We start from the raw sequence: 19,698 nt of genomic DNA on the forward strand, positions 1-19,698 counted from the left end.
CATGCCTCCTGTGCATGTGCATGTGACCCCTTCACATGCCGCGCGTCAGCATGCACGTGTCCCGGCATGTGTTGCATGTTTATGCATACATGCACATCTCCTGCAGGCCCCCACGCATGCGCACCAGATACCCAACAATCAGGCAGGCAGCATGTGCACATGCGCAGTAGACTTCCACTTCTGGCACACGTGCCATAGGTTTGCCATCACGGGCCTAAAAGGAACCTTGTCTACATTATATGCATTACAGGGCAATATTGTTCTGTAATTGGAAATTGTTTCATACTTTTCTTGCAGCACAGGGGACACTTCAGATGACCTGTTGTGCCACCTCCTAATATTTCTGAACACAGTTTAGAACATCACTACGATCAAATTCAGACTATTTTCACTAAGATCAAATTCAGACTATTTTCAGCTATCGATGATCAAGGACTATCCTGCAATCTATGGTTGAGAGTAAAACTCAAAAAACCACTAGCCAATAACATTTACCATTTCTGCCTAATAACTGAGAACAGAGAACTGACCATCAGTTAGTACTTATTTGCTAGCCAAAATGAGTGCCTTGCCTTGCCCCCTCAGGTTCATCCTGAAAAGCACATCCGTTCCTGAGCTTCACAAAAATTAAAGGAAATAATTTGCCAACATTATGTCATTTTTCACAGTTCCTTCACTGGCAAGCTTCCAGTGCCTTCCAAGTCTTTACTGCTAGCCTATTGACAATTCTGAATTTGGGCTTCTTTGTTAGTATGGTACTATGCTTATAGCAGCTGGGAGGCAGATCAAGCCAAAAATCCTTTCTCTGAGCAGTAGAGACTGATTCTTCATGCAAAATGAAGAGAAGTGTTGCTTCTGAAACAGCATTTCCTACTTCAAAGTGGGCTTTTTCCATCCATGGATATAACTCTGGCATTGGCTGGGTTTGGCTGAAGAACAGATACCAAAATGTTTTAAAGAAATAATGGGGAGTCAATAAGAAATGGGGGGCAAATGCTAGAGGAGGTTAGGCATTCTGTATCTGAACATACGTGTGTGTGTGTGTGTGTGTGTATACACACACAGACACATACATACAACTTTAAAAGCACAACTACAATGACGTGGGAAAATACCCGAACAAAGCTGAATGCCATACATACATACATATATATATACATATATGCATATACCTGTCAATTTTTCCAGAATTTGGAATAGGGAGCACAGAGGGGAAACATGTTTTGCATGAAATCTATTTTAGGACTTTGATGAAGCAAAAACATGCCACAATTTTTGGCAATATTTGGTTACAGGGAGCTTAGAAAAGTACAAGAAAGGGTTTGAGGTATCATATTGGCCAGTCCTGCTTTTTAAAAAATAAAACAAACTTTTTAAAAATGTGTATGGTATAAAATAATTGCTTTGTGCTTTTGTGCAGATTCCAGCTGCACTCTCTTGCCTTTTTATGTATTCTTGGATGGTTTACAGTATTCTAGATTCATGTTGGGTAATAGCTGTTTAAAAGTTGATTAACATGCTTTAAACCAGTAAGTAGCTCTTGCACAATTCCTCTTGCATTTTTAGTAGGACTTTAGTGAGAAGCAGCGGTTGATATTGTCATCTCTATACACAAAGCTATCCATCCATCATTAATATTTAAAATTAAATCATTAAGCAGGACAGAAGTGGCATATCTGCTGAAAATCAGCAGCAACTAATGGCTTAAAAACTTAGCAACTGAGGGCTACTTTTGGATTATTCCATGCTGTTGTGCTCCCCATCAAAATGCAAGAAAATGAATTAACTAGGATGGGACTATGCCCCCTGAGGTTGCTCACAATATGTAATTTACTAAGCACACATGCTTGGAGAAAATAGATCAAACAACTAAGATCTGAATTGGCAGCAGCTTCTTTCAGAGTAAGCAAATGAGCAAAATATTTATAGAAGACTATTTCTACTGGAGCTTTTTTCTATTCTGAAATATATTCTAGTTAAGTATACAAGTGGATGTTCAACAGCACTAAATAGCAGCTTACAGTTGTATGTGGCTGAAAGCTTATCATTTTCCTTTTTTTAGTTGTAGTCTTTTATCAAGATTTGTTTTTGAGTCTACCCAGAAATTTGTCTCCACTATATCATAGGCAAAGGCTCTAGGTATTTCAGACCTGTACTGGTTCAAGCTAAGCCATTTATTGATGTACACATCTGTATACATTTTCTAGATTGTTTATGAAAGGAATGGACAAAGGACCCTGAATTTCCATTCTAGTTATATGGGAATAGAGCATCTAATGATTGATTGATGTGCCTATTTGTCTTGCTTTGTGTTTGTATTTTGTGACGTTCAGAAAAGCTAACAATATATTTGCATCATTCACAGAAGTGTTTTAATCATGAAAAATAATGATAAATATAATGCTATTGTGTTTTTAATTAGGAACCAAACATACAGTCATGTTCATTGCTACATAGACATTGTAGAATAATGGATGTTTTCTTGGTATATAATCCTGGTAAAATAATCTGGGTTGATATTACTGTACTAATTAATTTCCATTTGATGTTTTTTCAGAGTAATTTTCAGTCTCTGGCTAGACTGGAAAGATATACCATTGCAGTCATCATTATTATATTATAAAATATGTTATGCAGAAGGCTATACTCAGTAGCCTAAATAGCATTTTCTGACTGTATAATCCTAAATAATTTGTGGGTTGATTAATAAACAAGACAAAATTGTTCCATTTGTGGGATTGGGTAATAAATATATCATGAATATTTTTGTCTTGTTGGTATGAATATGAATGAATAGTTTTATTATGACCATTGACCAGAATAGAAAACAAAAGCACATTAAAAATAAAAATATAGTAAAAATGAAATGAGATAAAACAATACACTTGGTGATATAGTAAAAAAATGAATATAGTAAAATATAGTAAAAATGAAATGAGATAAAATAATACACTTGGTGATAAGTTCATCATTAGAAAACCAAAGTCTTTTACAGGAATTTTACAGGAAGTGTAACAAAATTTAGCTATGTTTAAGGAGATTGAATCCTACAAAACTAATAACAACTGTACACAAACCAATATTTATTTCCTGGGTAATTTACCAGTTAAGGAGTTATAAATTAGATCCTTGAGTCATAGAGGGTACAGTATAGAGGTGAGTATTGTAGGTAAATGAATCCAGTGTAAGGCATTCATCTGTTTCTAGTCTTAAATTAGTTTTATAAACATTTTCTGACTACATGTAGACCAGATATTAAGAGTTATCTTTTCAAATGCTATTAGCTACTAATGACAGGGTAAAGAAGAAAAATCTATCCCTTTAAAAATATAACCGCAAATAACCCTTTCTACTGAAAGTGTGTTTAGGTTTTATAAGGGCATCACATTCATGTATGGAATTGTGGCAAAAAAAAAATAAAAAAATTAGTCTTCCACAATTTTGTGCTTTCCAGATATGTTGAAGTATAGTTCCCATCCTGTAAGTAGACCCAAGTTATCTGAAAATAGTGGTGAAGGATGGGGTCTAAAAATAATCCAATATGTCAATGTCAGCAGGTTTACTTTGGAAAGACCGCTTGAAATTTTTGATCTTGCATATGGTTTGGACAAATAGAATCTATAATGCATTATACATTATTTTTTGATAAATCTCTATATATATTTATACATTTGCATACAAATTTTACAATGAAGGGAATTCAGTTATTCATAACTATTTATAACAAACTGCATCCAGCATCATTTTATATGTACCTGATGAATGTAAAGAAAGTCTCTCTTGCAGCTATAGCTAGAAAGTCCTTGTTTTCCTTCCATTTTAAAGATACAAGCAGAAAGAGGAAGATGTAGAGCAGAGTTTTAAAATAATAATAGATCCCTTATTGTAAATTTTCTAACTTAAAAGGACATTCTCCAATTGCTGAAGATAAGTCAAATGCTTGTTATGCTTTAAGTCATATAGAGAATTCCTGCTCAAAATTAGCACATTCAATACATCAGTGGTTCTCAACCTTTGGTCCATGGACCCCTGAGCACAACGTCATCACAGGGGATCCAGAAAGGCTTGAAGAAATGTTATTTAAATCTTGAATTAAGTCTTGGGGGACTGTGGCCATGGTCTATGGCCACAAAAGGTATTTAAAGGGAAGGCATGCTGAAGAAAAGTTTGAGAACAACTGCAGTACATTATATTAACTGGCTGTTACAGATCAATCCTTCTAGTTATTCATAGTTTCTCACTAATAATTCTCAAAACTTAGGCAGGCTTATTCCATGATTTCACGATTCTTAAATTGTACAGTAATTAAAATGCCAGAAAATTATAAACCAATATAAACAAAAGTTTCACAGATAAAAATATGCCCCAGTTTATCAAACCTAGAAATAGCTTTAACCAACTCCCTGAAACCTGTTTTATGATGAGAGACTGAACAGATCAATCCATACTTAATAAAACATGTCAAAAAGGTACTGTTTTTATGCAGTTCAGTTCTAAGAAACTGAAATGCAGTTGCAGCAGCTGGTTGAACACCTGCATAAATTAATATCTCTCAATTTTCCTTCTCTGTCAGCCCATTAATATACATCAGCAAGCTTTCAAAAAGTGAATTTTTAAATAACAAGTTAACTATTCAGAACTTGGCATCAACAGAGTTGGCTTTGCTCATTTTGAAGGCAAAATGTTTCCTCTGTGTAAAAATTAAGAGTCTGTCTTTAAACAAGAAAGTATGAGGGAATAAGGCACCTATGCTATGGCATTTTCTCAAACAGTGCTGCTTGAAACTTTTTAAGGGAAAATATTGAGGTCAAGGTTGCTAGTTTCCTCCCAATTAATGATAAACTACTGCTATTGTTATTACTACATTGTTGTAATAGCTAGTTGCTGCTGCTTTTTCTCCTCTGTTGTCAGTTTTCTCTCATGTTCTTTCATTTCTTTCTCTTGACAACAATATGGCAATGATGAAAAGATTCCCTTGATGACAAATTTGCCAAGCCACCCATTTCCTCAGATAGTACTGATGAAGTTAATCTTTGGGAAAAACATCAGGAGTTGTTCCTTTTGCTGCTCCATGGGGTCCAAAGATACAACTCAGATGACTAAGAAAGCAAGCATATATTGCATTCTTTCTTTCTGCAAGATTATATGGTGATGGGGAAAAAAGAGGTGAACATGTAACTATTGAGGGCAAGAGAGATTTGGAGAGCAAGTTACTGTATTGATGTGGCTTGCAAATGTTAGTTTGCATGTAATAGATTTCAACTGTTGCCCCCCAAAATGCTTGTTATAGGGCAAGGGTCTTCAAACTTAGCAAGGTTAAGACTTGTGGACTTCAACTCCCAGAATTCCTGAGCTAACATGACTGGAGGAGGAATTCTGGGAGTTGAAGTCCACAAATATTAAAGTCTGTCAAGTTTGAAGACCCCTGTTATAGAGCAATCAATCTTGTTGAGAACAAAGAGGGAGGGAGGGAGGGAGAGAAATAAAAGACAGAGAAGGAACAGAAGGGAAAAGTATATTCTAGTCTGGAAAAGTTATATGCATAGGAAATCCTTTCAAAAGAATTAATGCTGTATCTGCCTGTTACTTCTCATTAATATTCAATAAAAGCAGCTATCATTTGTTCTATGGAGCTGTAAACTCCAATGAAGCAATAAGCAACCACCCAACCAACATCGCTGGATGTCTTTTCTGGCTTTTTAAAAATATATTTTGATAACTTGAAGAGAGATACTTAGAACATGGAATGTATTAGAATGTAAGGGATATTCTGTCATTTTAAGTTCAAAGAGTATCTTGACACATTTGCAAAAGTTGTTTGTTAAAGGAAAAGATCTGCCAAGAATGAACAGTATACATTTTGTAACATGACCCTTAGATCTGAAATACACAGAGATGGAATATTCTTACTCTAAGGCAGGCTGTTTGCTTATCTTGATTATTTACTAACATTGCCCAATTTTGCTATTCAGTAGTCTTTGATAGTAGTCATTGGAGACTGGATCTTTCTGCATGCTAACTAATAATTGCAGATTGGACCCTTTTTACAGTACAATTGCAGAACACCCACTTTGAGTGGAAAAAACAAAGAAAAAGCAGACAAATTTGTCTTTCTGACCTTTTCAAGAATATGACAGCTTTTTGAAAGGAATGAGGATGAGGGATATGTCTGGCTGAAGAGAAAGTATCCCTTATCTTAATGGAAACTTAACACATCAACAGTCAAGAGTTCTGTGGCGTGGTTCTGTAAAGGAATTGAACCTAAAGTCATATCAATTGTTGCAGGAGTCCCATTCAGGTCTTATAAATCCAGAGCATTCACCATATGAATATCACAAGCACCCTTGCCAACATTGCTCTAGCAATATAAGCTGCCCTACAGACATTTATGTCTGGATTGTTATGTGCAAATAATTGCTAGAGCAAAGCTGGCTAAACCAGGACATTGATAATATGTGGGTCTGAGTGAAAGCCTAACTCATATTAGCTTTCCTATTTCTAGATAGATGTGTTGAACATGCAATTGTTTGTGAGAAGTTAATACTATTTGAGTGGTGTTGGTAAGAGATGGAGTTCCTGGGTGCTCAATTGATGTCTTCTATCAGTTCACTATACCTGAACAAAAATAAGAGGGAGGGGTACTAATCAAATATTGAACTCGGTTCAAGATTAGCAGAAATTGTTCTGCAGTAAACATCAGTACCTATTTTGTATAATTTTTGTCTCTGAATGAATTCAGTGTAGATTGCAAATAGAATGGATTCAGTCATCTCTACTGATAAACAATTATAAAATACAGAAAGCCTAAAGTTGTTCCCAGCAGAGAAAGCTTATCCTACTCTCATAGGAGGCAGTATAATCCCAAACTGTTTTATTAAGGCACCCATATTTCTTGCTCTTACAGAATCTTTCCTTTAACCCAATAAATGAGCACAAAACAGAGTGATGCCCACGTATTTGTCAGCCTGCAATATACTTTCACTTCAAATGCCTAGAAAAAAACATGGATATTTGAACAATGGGAGTTACCTAAATGTTCTGATAATTTATAATATTTTAAGACTTCTCTGCTATTTCATACATTGTTTTATATGGGGGTTTTGTGTGTGTTTTTTTTCACAATGGGTAATCAAATCAAATCTTTATTATGGTGATAGACCAGCATAAGAAATGGGTAATTTTATTTACATGTTTTAAGTGTTGTATTTTCTTATTAGTGGCTTCTTTTAAGAACTACTTGAACTGTATATTTTGTTAAGTGTGTAGTAAAAGATGAGACAAAACTTCATTATTTAATAAATTATAAGGAAGGAAGACCATTAGTCAAAATTACTTCTCCTGGAAAAAATAAAATGGAACTTTTTAGTTCTTTTTTTGTTTGTAACCTATCCTTTGTTCCATTAAGTTTAAGAGTGACTTATATTAAAATAATAAAAGCAGAATATTTCCCTCTCTTAGCTTGCAATCCAAATAAAGGCATGATACAAATGACAAAAAGAGATGAGAAAGGAAAAGAAAATATATCAGGCATCATTTCTTAATATTTTACTTTTCTTTAGCTGTACTGGGAATTATCTTCCTAAAGGTATTGAGAAGATGCCATCATCTGCAGAACTGATGCAGTCCTCTTTCTTTAGGGCAGTTGCTCCTGGCAGCTTCTGTGAGGAGATGGAATGATGTACAGTCAGATAAAATTCCTATGTTTCTATATCATCCTCCAATGATTGATGAGGTCCCCATATAGTAGAACTGATGTGTATTGGAAATCTTTTTTGTGGTCAAAATAATCTATTTTTACCACAAGTCTCACCACATCAGAACAAAGACATGGTGTTTTCTTTATATTGCTATAAACTCTTGAGTTAACTTATTTTTCCTTAAGAAAATGATGGCTTGACATGCCTTGCATCACAAAGGCCATCCCTCCCGAATGTCTGGGACAGGACATCTTTGGGAATCCTCATCCAAGCCTTATTCATGCCCTTCCTTTAAAATGTTTTGCAAGTTCCTTGTGCTAATGTGGAGATGTGTGTGTGTGTGTGTGTGTGTGTGTGTTCAGCTTTGTTCGGGTATTTTCCCACGTCATTGTAGTTGTGCTTTTAAAGTTGTAGCAACGTTTCGGCAGAATCTCATCTGCCATCATCAGGCTTCTGTATACCCGAACAAAGCAGAATGCCATACATGTAAGTACCCGCGAAAACTTAAGAAAACACATACACACATGCACTGCTCAAAAAAAATAAAGGGAACACAAAAATAAGACATCCTAGATCTGAATGAATGAAATATTCTTATTAAATACTTTGTTCATTACATAGTTGAATGTGCTGACAACAAAACCACACAAAAATTATCAATGGAGATCAAATTTAGCAACCCATGGAGGTCTGGATTTGGAGTTATACTCAAAATTAAAGTGGAAAAAACACTACAGGCTGATCCAACTTTGATGTAATGTCCTTAAAACAAGTCAAAATGAGGCTCAGTAGTGTGTGTGGCCTCCACGTGCCTGTATGACCTCCCTACAATGGCTGGGCATGCTCCTGATGAGATGGCGGATGGTCTCCTGAGGGATCTCCTCCCACACCTGGAGAGATCACTCAATGCATCCCCCAACTCCTGGACAGTCTGTGGTGCAACGTGGCGTTGCTGGATGGAGGAAGACATGATGTCCCAGTTATGCTCAATTGGATTCAGGTCTGGGGAACGGGCGAGTCAGTCCATAGCATCAATGCCTTCGTCTTGCAGGAACTGCTGACACACTCCAGCCACATGAGGTCTAGCACTGTCATGCATTAGGAGGAACCCAGGGCCAACTGCACCAGCATATGGTCTCACAAGGTGTCTGAGGATCTCATCTCGGTACCTAATGGCAGTCAGGTGACCTCTGGCGAGCACATGGAGGGCTGTGCAGCCCCCTAAAGAAATGCCACCCCACACCATTACCGACCCACTGCCAAACCGGTTGTGCTGGAGGATGTTGCAGGCAGCAGAACGTTCTCCACGGTGTCTCCAGACCCTGTCACGTCTGTCACAGGTGCTCAGTGTGAACCTGCTTTCATCTGTGAAGAGCACAGGGCGTCAGTGGCGAATTTGCCGATCTTGGTGTTCTCTGGCAAATGCCAAATGTCCTGCACGTTTTTGGGCTGTAAGCACAACCCCTACCTGTGGACGTCGGGCCCTCATACTACCCTCATGGAGTCTGTTTCTGACCGTTTGAGCAGCCACATGCACATTTGTGGTCCGCTGGAGGTCATTTTGCAGGGCTCTGGCAGTGCTCCTCCTGTCCCTCCTTGCACAAAGGTGGAGGTAGTGGTCCTGATGCTGGGTTGTTGCCCTCCTACGGCCTCCTCCACGTCTCCTGATGTACTGGCCTGTCTCCTGGTAGCGCCTCCATGCTCTGGACACTATGCTGACAGACACAGCAAACCTTCTTGCCACATCTCGCATTGATGTGCCATCCTGGATGAGCTGCACTACCTGAGCCACTTGTGTGGGTTGTAGACTCCGTCTCATGCTACCACTAGAGTGAAAGCACCGCCAGCATTCAAAAGTGACCAAACCATCAGCGAGAAAGCATAGGAACTGAGAAGTGGTCTATGGTCACCACCTGCAGAACCACTCCTTTATTGGGGATGTCTTGCTAACTGCCTATGCTTTCCACCTGTTGTCTATTCCATTTGCACAACAGCATGTCAATGAAATTGATTGTCAATCAGTGTTGCTACCTAAGTGGACAGTTTTATTTCACAGAAGTGTGATTGACTTGTAGTTACATTGTGTTGCTTAAGTGTTCCCTTTATTTTTTTGAGCAGTGTGTGTGTGTGTGTGTGTGTGTGTGTGTGTGTATTTCTTAAGTTTTCGCTGGTACTTACATGTATGGTATTCAGCTTTGTTTGGGTATTTTCCCACATCATTATAGTTGTGCTTTTAAAGTTGTAGCAACGTTTCGGCAGAATCTCATCTGCCATCATCAGGCTTCTGTATTGTGTTCCTCTGTGAGTCAGACTCTGTAAAAGTCAACTGTAAAAGTCTGACTCACAGAGGAACACAATACAGAAGCCTGGTGATGGCAAATGAGATTCTGCTGAAACGTTGCTACAACTTTAAAAGCACAACTATAATGACGTGGGAAAATACCCGAACAAAGCTGAATACTATATGTATGTATGTATGTATGTACGTACGTACGTATATATATAGAGGGAACAGCATTTAAAACATAATGACAGAATAGCTATTTAAGAATTTTTAAAAATTGACCTGGACTTTGGGAATTTAATATTTCCAGGCTTTTCTGCAAATAACAAAGAAAAAAAATGCCTGTAATCCAGAAGTCACTTCTAAATTTTACCTTCCAAAAGGGCTGTTTTAAATGTCATGATTAATGGGTGTACAGAAAATAAGACTAGAAGTCCTATTTTTAAAAAATATAATATTCATCTTCCTAGCTATATTTCACTAAAGGAAGGCTTGTGCTGAACTTTCAAATCTTTCCAATTGCAGTGAAATTGATCAAGTTTGTTTTTTAAAAGCAAAATCGAAATTATTTATAATAGGACAGATCTGGATGCATTGGTACATCACTGGTTGATTTTCAGTAAATCAGCAAAATGTCAGTTGATGTAATAAAAGACACTGACTAAATTATACTGCTGAAATTAAGTATCATGTGACAATGCATGGATTTTTGCATAAAAATTAATAGATTAGTCTATTCCACAAAATAAATTTGTTGGTATAGAATTCTCTAATTTTTACTATTTTTTTACACTGGATTGGTACCTTGTTTTGGTTTGTGGATCGCATGAGTTTTAATTTCAATCACATAATATTCGATTAGCCTGATGTGTGCCCACTTCTGATATAAAGAATTAAAATCTTAGATCCCAGTATGCCACTTAATTGCAGATATCTGTTTCTGTTGTATGTAATCATATTTTCAAAGGTAGTAACCACTAAATACCAATTGCAATTGCTTTCCTGTCCTCATTTTAAACTTCTAAAGAAATTGGCAAGAACCAGAATGCTTGACTAGATGAAATTTCAATATCATTCAATAGAGAGGTAAAAAAAGAAACCACTAATGGCTCTTCTTAGTAAATATTACAATGTAGATAGCAAGATTTGAAAGTAGCATGTTAAAGTTTATAACTCAAGGATCAATAGCTGATAGATAAGACCAACCAAACAGCCTAAATATCTTTCTTGATCAATGCATAGACAAGTGATGGAAAGAGTTGGTGTTTCAGTGGTATTTGCCAACACGTCAGTTTTATAAAGGCAGAATTTCATTCTATTCACTATAGAGGGGCTTGACTGGAAAATGAACATATGAGGCTTAAGATTAGTTTTTCTCAATTGCTGTGTTGATTGGGTGTGATGGGAATTATTGACTAAAATAATTGGAAGTCAACAGATCAGAAAACACTGCTAAATATCATGAGAGGAGCACGCAACATATAGTGTTATAAAAAACAAAGAAATGTTCCCATACAGAATCTGTAGCCCCTACATCACATTTACTCTTTTAAATGGTGAATTGTCAAATTAATAATGCATTTATAATCATGTAGGAATTTGTCTGGGTAGCTACTCTGATGGTAATGAAAGTAATAAAAGAGGAGTTGTCTTCTCTGTGTCTATATGGGTACACTTTTCTCACATAAATTTTAACTGAATAAGCTAATAATGACAGGATGTTGGCCATCTTGTTCTTTTACATCAGTAGAACTGTCATTCAAGGATGCTTCTCAAATACAGTAAGTCCCATTTGTATTAATAATAATTAATATATGCAAACACACACACACACCTTGTATGGCCTTGTGAACATATGCTGGGATATCTGTGCTAAGGAGACAGGTGGGATAATTTGATCTGCTAGTGCTGAGGTCCCCAATCTCTGGGTCATGGTCCACTACTGGGCTGTGACCTGTTCAACACTGGGCCATGTGAGCAATGGGCAAGCGTGAGTTGTGGACCCTTGTGCTTGCACACAAAGCTCCACTTGTGTAACCGGAGGATGTTCACATGTGAAGCTCCATTCTTGCACATGAGCTCAAGTGCTGTCCACTGAAGCACCCTCCTCTCGTACGTGAAGCCCCATTCACATGAGTGATGTGCCCACCACTTGCACCAATGGAGCTGTGTGCACGCACATGCATCTGCCACTCACATGCCTATCCTCCCTGACCAGACTGCCAAGCCTGGAAATGTTGGGGACTGCAGTACTAATGTGAACCTGCTTTACAAAAATATTTAAACTAGTGAGTCTTTAATAAGCCAAAAGACTGTTGTTTTAATTGGACATCTGTCTAATATTATGTACTGAAAATTTATAACTGTGAAACTGCATTTATAAATGCTTTTAATAAATATCTATGGGTAATAGACAGAAGGAGGAATAGGAAGCATGAATGAATTATCACTTAATGTTTGCACATTTTGTAGAACACCCAGAATTCAGGCTTATCTTGTCCATGAAAAAATGAATAAAATCCAGATGCTGTGAAAGAATATTCACCTCCCCACAAGGGAGATTTGCAAGTCCCCTACTTTGGGTATATAACACAGAAGCACTAAATCGGAAAGTATGAGATTATTAGCAGTACTTTTCCCATTGATTATTAGATATCCACTATTGCTCCAGACAACTGGGATCAAAGTATAAATTAATTGAAACCTAACAGGGTCCAGAAAATATTTCCTCCTATATACTTCCAATGTTTATTGCAATTTCGTACCATTTCAGACTATGAAATATATTCTGAGTTTAACTTTACAAGTTAAAAATTTATAGCCCTATACTTTCATAGCAACTTCTGTTTATGGGTCTCATTTTTGCTATGATGATTTATATCCAAGACATTAGGATGTTTAAATTTCAGGTTTTGTAATTTAAGGCAACACACTTGAGGCACAGATCTACTATCCACTGATCCACAATTTCATAATGGAAACAATGTGCTATTTCAAGTGTTGGGTGCCAAATACTTAATTTACATTTGTAATGTTTTGTGTATGCAACAGTGATATTATAAAATTGCTCTGGATCAATATTTTGCTGGTTTCCTATTTAGAGATAGGAGAAAATTACCACCATTCAAACTTATTACATGCCATAAAGTCATTGTAGACACTTGGTAACCATATAGATCAGGGGTCCCCAAACTTGGCAACTTTAAGACTGTGGACTTCAACTCCCAGAATTCTGGGAATTCCACACGTCTTAAGGTTACCAAGTTTGGAGACCTCTAATATAGATAGATTTCTCCATGATGAGTGGTTCTTCATTCACCAGCTAAAAGTGTAGTGAGCTGTGTGGAAGTAGTAGCTGCTTGAAAATTCTTCTGTTTGCCTACTATTACCTTTATTGCAAATTGGACTAAACTCTAATTTTATGATGAATTTTCTGAAGGACTATCTAAAGTCACTTATTTCCAAATCTGAACTCTTTTCCTCTTATGGATGCCTCAGTCTTTCCTGTTCATACTTTCCATTGCTTTCCAACTTTCTTTTCTGTATTTGTTTGGTATCTTTTTCTTTCTCTCTACTTCAGCTCATAAGACATCCAGAATAATGTCATCTAGATTGATGTTCCTATTAATTGGCTTCTCTAGTGAATCACTTAGGACTAAAAGAAAATGGTAGAAACCTGGATTTTATTTATTTGCTATGGCTAGAAGATGCTCCAGCTTTTTAATGTATTGTGTGGAGAGAAGAAACAATTTTTAATATTTTTTAAAATCCTCCCTTTATTGTTTTGATACATTGAAGGTGTCAGAATGAGAAAATCCAGCCTAGGAGTACAGTAGCATTCAGGAACTGTTCAGTATGAACAGAAATGGTTCTTGTCCAGTTCTGGAGTTTACTAAAAGTTCCATGTTAATTGCCGGAGCTTAAAACTTGCTTTTTCAAAAATATTTCCATGAAATAGCCCAAAGTAATAGTTTTTGCCATTTTATCTTCATAATAACGCCATAAAATAAATGTAGTGGTTCCATTGGTATGCTGTGTCCTTGATCTACTCCGTCTTGTTTCAGAAACATTCTCTGCCCTTTAAATTGCTATCCCTTAAGGCAAGCGTCTTCATACTTGCCAAGTTTAAGACTTGTGAACTTCAACTCCCAGAATTCCTGAGCCACCATGACTGGAGGAGGAATTCTGGGAGTTTGAAGTCCACAAGTCGTAATGCTGTCAAGTTTGAAGACCCCTGCCTTAAGGCAAATGCCAATTTACTCAGTATATATAAGTTAGCAGAAACTCCTAGGTAATAAACCAGCATGTTTCTGATTATCTAGAATCCACATTGACACCATTGGGTCTATGGTCCTCTCAATTCCTGGGTCAATGTTGCATCAACAAACATCTTGATTTTTAAAAATACAGTGCAATGTCCCTCTTTAATTGATTTCAAATAATATAATAATCATAATTATAAGATGCTATTTTAAGAAAAGTAAATAATATAGTGGGTTTTCAAACTCCTGAAATACAGTCTTCCTTAATATAGTATGATAAGAATCTGCAGTCTGCTTTGTTTTTTCCCCTGCTGTTTTGTTTATATTGCTATCCTGATGTCTGAGGGGGAAAAGATCAGCGTCTGTTTAGCATTTGACTTAGCACCCATCAAATAAACCAATTTCTCTCCCTCACTTCGCTTGCTTTCAGTTTTCAGCTCTGTGCAGAAGATGATTATTTTTTATGCTTTAAAAACACAGCAGAATCTTTTAGCTAGCAGTTACTAGAGAGTGGTTGTTAAACTGAAAGAAATATGACTTTCTACTTCTAGACGAAACTGCAGGGTTCACACAACACATTTATTTGTGCTGACAAATGGGCCCTTTGTGAAGAGCAGTGTTGGGTGGCTTGTTTTTATCTGCAAAGTAATTTTTACTAATGCTAGTAAAAATGGCAGGGGCCTTGTTACCAATTGACATGACAGTAGTTTAGCTGTCTGTATTGACCATATTTTTTTCAGCTGCAGCCTCAGATCACAATCCTTCAAATACTTCAGGAAGAAACAGTAATAGAATCATTTTCCCAACCTTTGATTATCCAGATATGTTGGACAATGACTGGTTGGGGTGATGCTACCTGTAACCCACCATCTCCAGTTTGGGAAAGATTAAAATGAAATATCTGGGTTTCATTTTCACTGCTTTAAGAAAAAGGGTTTAACTTGTGTCAGTTACCAATTTCAACCTTTTTTCTCTCCAACATTATTTTGTCCCTGGTTGGAATGAACAATTTAGATATAGTGTTGTTGATTTTAAAATTGCCCTATGATGATTGACAATAAGTTATTCCCTAAATATGGATGAGTTGCTAATGCCATTCATTTATCTTGGTAGTTTTGTCCAGGAAGGAAGTTATTTTGTTCGGTAACTGATTCTTAATCAAAAACTTGATGTTATTAGGTATGGTGAAGAAATTTGTTTAGTAGTTGTTTAATATAAAAAAACAATTAGCAATTCTCAGACATGTAGACAAAATAATACAGGATTTGTGCCAAAATAAATAATATCTTTGTAATATATTTTTGCAGTTCAAAAATGCATATAAAGTGAAAATATTAATGAAAATACCAAAAAAGAGAATATCTTAGATGAAGGTGATCACAAAAATGCAAAACATTTGTGCAATTTATTTTGCTTAATTTGCAGGCTCGTGAAGAAGTTAAGGCTGGAACCAATTTTTGCCAGGAAAATGAAAAACTGAGTGACCCTGAAAGATTGAGTGATAGTGGATATCATCCAAAACCATAATTCAGATTACAATAACCATTTTGTTTTGCAATTGAAATTGAACCTGTTAAAAAGAGAATTTGAGTCTTAGGGATTTTTCCTATATAATGTCCTGTTAGTATAAATCTGATAGCAAGAAGAATGACTTTGACAGCCAGGAACTGACCTCTTTGGAGTCCCTTGAGGTTGTTTGGAGGTCATGCCCTAGATGCAGCAGGGCAGAGAAAGGAATCATACATGAGTGGCTGCCACAAGACAATTACAGATACATATTTAATTATTCCCCCTAGATATAGTATCCAAGACCAATTTATGTGTGTCATAATATCACTAATATTTCCTCTACCCTCAGTGACCAAGAAAACAATTGACCCTAGCAGCACAATAAAATATCATGATGTAATAAATGTTTCTAAAAGGTACGGAGGGATTATATGAACAGTTGTCATTTTAGGCAGCAGTGCATTATTAATACCTGACCTTAATTATTTGTGGTATGGAACCTAGTCCAGTTTAAAATGACAAATCAGTTACTGTAAATCAGTTTACATTGATGTTAGACAACCTATTACACACTGAATATTTGACACAACTTACATGGGAAAAAATAAATATTTGTGAAAATGCTGCCTTTTTAGCCAGTCAAGTTGCTTTGTGTTACAACTGCTTGCTCTAAGTGTCTCACATGATAACCAAAATACTTGAATGGTCCTCTTAAAATATAGTTAAAACCCTTTTCTTCAGATTTGTTTTGGCTTCACTAGAAAACTTAATTGGGCAGCTTAGAATAAATTGTCCTGGGGGAATCATTGAATAGACGATCCTGTAGATTATTTCTATCCTTGTAGGGTCTTCTTCATAAAAGTGAAGCTTTTCTTATTTGAGTCCTGACCCTGTTTTCTGCCAGTTTGAGTACGTTTGCATTTTTAAAATTGAAATCCATACTACTGCTTGGAAACGGAATTAAATTTGTTTTTGGGAGAAAAATGTTTTCAATGTGAGCTTGGCGTGGTCTGCTTTCTTAGTTTTCAAAGCAGTACTTGAACTTAATCTTTTGGTTTTGCCCATAATCAGCAGGGAAACCACAACTGCCCTCCCACTGCTGTGGAATCAAGCAGGGTTTTTGCAGATCATAGCCAAGCAATTGGTTCTTCTCCCTGCTTTTCCTCCCCTTGTTATCCAGACAAGACATCCCTCCTGTCTCCACCCCACCTCCTCTTCTTTTTAGGTCATTTATAATCAGCAGTCATGGAGCACTGGCCTCATTAGTGATACTGCCATTCCTTCAGTGCTTCAGAAATAATCATGGAGGTGGGGTGGGGGGAGCAAGCATGGTTTTTCTCCCCTGAGAGCCTGTGAATGATGAATTTATTTCAGTCTGGCTGACTTGCTCTGCCTGATTTCCATATTTATTTCAACAGATAATGTATTGTGGGAACAGCTAAATGTGCTCCTGAGTAGAGCAAGGTTACTGTTTGGCTTGAGAAAGGTTAATAGGAGCAATGGCGAAGAGCAGTTTATTTCAAATCTGATATTTGGAAGCAAAAAGCTTTCACGCTTATGCATATGTGCCCACAAACATTAAGTAGTAACTTTGTCTTACTATCTATAAAACTAAGGGTTAATGATGGATTTATTCATAGGCAGCCCTCGGAGCATAGAGTTAGTCCCTAGAGTGAGATATGCCACCACTGACCCTTCCTCCTGAAGGCATCATTGCTTTTGTAAGGGTGGACCCACCATTAACTCTTTGTGGCAGCTAATGATTTCAGCTTCCTCAGAACAATATCTGCTAATTGTAGCCAGTTGAAAGGACTAATGTTAAGGGACTCCTCTGCTTACTGAAGGCCTCGGCAAATACTGGCTTGTGATTTCTGGAAAACAAACAACTTTACCTGCTAATGATTTGGGCATCGAAGGAATGACTACTTAGGAAACCTGTAGGCATTAACTTCCTTCATAGAAGAGAATCAATAAGACCCATTTTGAATATATTTTTAAAAAGGTAATATTTATAGTCAAACAAGCAGATCATACCAGATGTGATATCAACATCATTTCCATCATTAGTACACAAAAATATGTGTTGAAAAAATACCACGACAAATGCACTAATGTTGTGTTACCAACTTTATGTATGATCATAAATTACTACCGAACAAATTGGAAATAACTTCTTTTAGAACAGGATTGTAGCAAAAATCTGTCTATTCCAGAATCCTGTTTTCTACAGATGCTCACCAGATTTCTGTGGCAAACCCCTTTCACTGAATCTGCATGGGAGAAAGGATGGCAAGTGATGCTCATGATCTCCATCTTGATGGCATGACTTGAAAATTACAACTTTAGTTGCATCTGATAACAAGACACAAGTATGTAAGGATTGGATTTGTGTCCTGACATCTCTGTCATAATTTTAACACAAACTTTGTTTGCTGCAGTCATTACTATTGATGCATGCCATTTCTATAACCAGCATGACTAGAGCTCATTGATATCTTTATCATCTGTGAACTTTATCTAAACCACTTTTCAGAGCCATCTTGGTGGCCATCAAGTAAATTCATTATATGGTCTATAAAAAGCTCTTTCCATGTATCCATCATATATTTTTTGCCATTCAGCACTTATCAAGTATGGAAAGGATTGTGGTGGAAAATCTGTATTTAATTAATGTGTATTATGTATATCTTGTCATAAATGTCTCTTTTTCTCCTTTAATCAACCTTTTTTCTTAATTAACAGTCCAAATACAGTAGCTATCTTTCCTGTTCTAGCCTTCTATGCCCCTTTATAGGTAAATAGGGCAGGCAGGCGGGGAGCCAGTCATTCATTTTATATTATTATTTGAAGGTGCTATAATCAAAACTGTGCATGATAGTCCAAATGTGATCATACTTGCCAACATAGTAATATCTTTATAAAGATCAATAGTATTATTGATCTTTATAAAGATATTACTATGTTGGCAATTCTGTTAGAATCCTTTTCTAATTAACTCTAATTCAGAATTTACCCTTTTAACAGCTGCCACAATATTTTCATCAAGCTTTCTGTCTAGAAGTCAAATTCCTTAGTAATCAATATTGTTGATAATCAGAACCCATCAACACATGGGCTATTTTACTTCTTTTTGCTTCATTTTACACTTAGTTACCTTGAACCTTATTTACATTTGTTAACAATATTTTTAAGAATGGATATCTTTTGAAATTCTTTACAATTTCTGTTGTTTTTATCACCTTGAATAATGTAGGACATTTCTATACCATGACTATGAGCCAATTTAAGTCTTGACTCTTGAACATATCTGGTTGTAATGGTATTCTTACCTGAAGAATTAAGCTATCTTTCAAAATTTATTTATTTTTGCTAGTTTCTATTATTTAATGTAGCCCATTTTTGAATGATATCAGAACCTATCTTCTCCATATCTGTTAGACTAGCCGAGTAGTCTTACAGGAATATACTTAATATATGTTTCAAGTCTCAGGCTTTTCTTACATTTACTTAGTATCATTCACCAAATGTCATGAGAGTAGTGAGGAAAATGTTCAACTAATATTATGTTCCATTTATAATCCTGCTATGTTTCTCTCTTCTCCCATCTTGTCTTTTAAACAACAAATTGCCTTTTGATTGACAAGTTTAAGAGCAATCTCTTTTAAGAGTACCCTTTTTGAAAGGCCACTGGATCATCCAATGTGCATTCTTGCTGAGATTTTCAAATAACTGGTCAGACTTGACTTCAGTTGTAGCAATAATTCTTTACACTCAAGACATTGAACCCTGTATTCAGGATTTGCTCACAACAGAAGCTTCACAGGCATGGTAAGGCTAGTTACCGGCTTTATTGCAGATAAGAGTCATATATGTGCAGAAATTCTGTCTACTGCAGAATACAACAATAAAACAAAAATGCATATGTTTGTGTATGCATCCCTGTTTG

General features: G+C 36.4%; 1 protein-coding gene and 1 long non-coding RNA gene across 2 annotated transcripts in view; one reads left to right on the forward strand and one right to left on the reverse strand.

Moving 5' to 3' along the window:
* Positions 1 to 19,698, forward strand: part of MAML3 (mastermind like transcriptional coactivator 3) — a 306,291-nt gene that overhangs the window by 201,969 nt on the left and 84,624 nt on the right. The gene's annotated exons all lie outside the window — the stretch shown is intronic.
* On the reverse strand, positions 7,546 to 17,596 carry LOC148125423 (uncharacterized). Its single transcript, XR_015744109.1, has 3 exons — positions 17,490 to 17,596; positions 15,916 to 15,953; positions 7,546 to 7,658 (listed from the first exon to the last, which is right to left on the reverse strand). It is a non-coding gene; the product is annotated as an uncharacterized LOC148125423 (long non-coding RNA).

This window comes from Pseudonaja textilis, chromosome 6 (assembly GCF_049901715.1).
Source record: "Pseudonaja textilis isolate UNSWEBS1 chromosome 6, rPseTex1.2, whole genome shotgun sequence".
Classification (NCBI taxonomy): domain Eukaryota; kingdom Metazoa; phylum Chordata; class Lepidosauria; order Squamata; family Elapidae; genus Pseudonaja; species Pseudonaja textilis.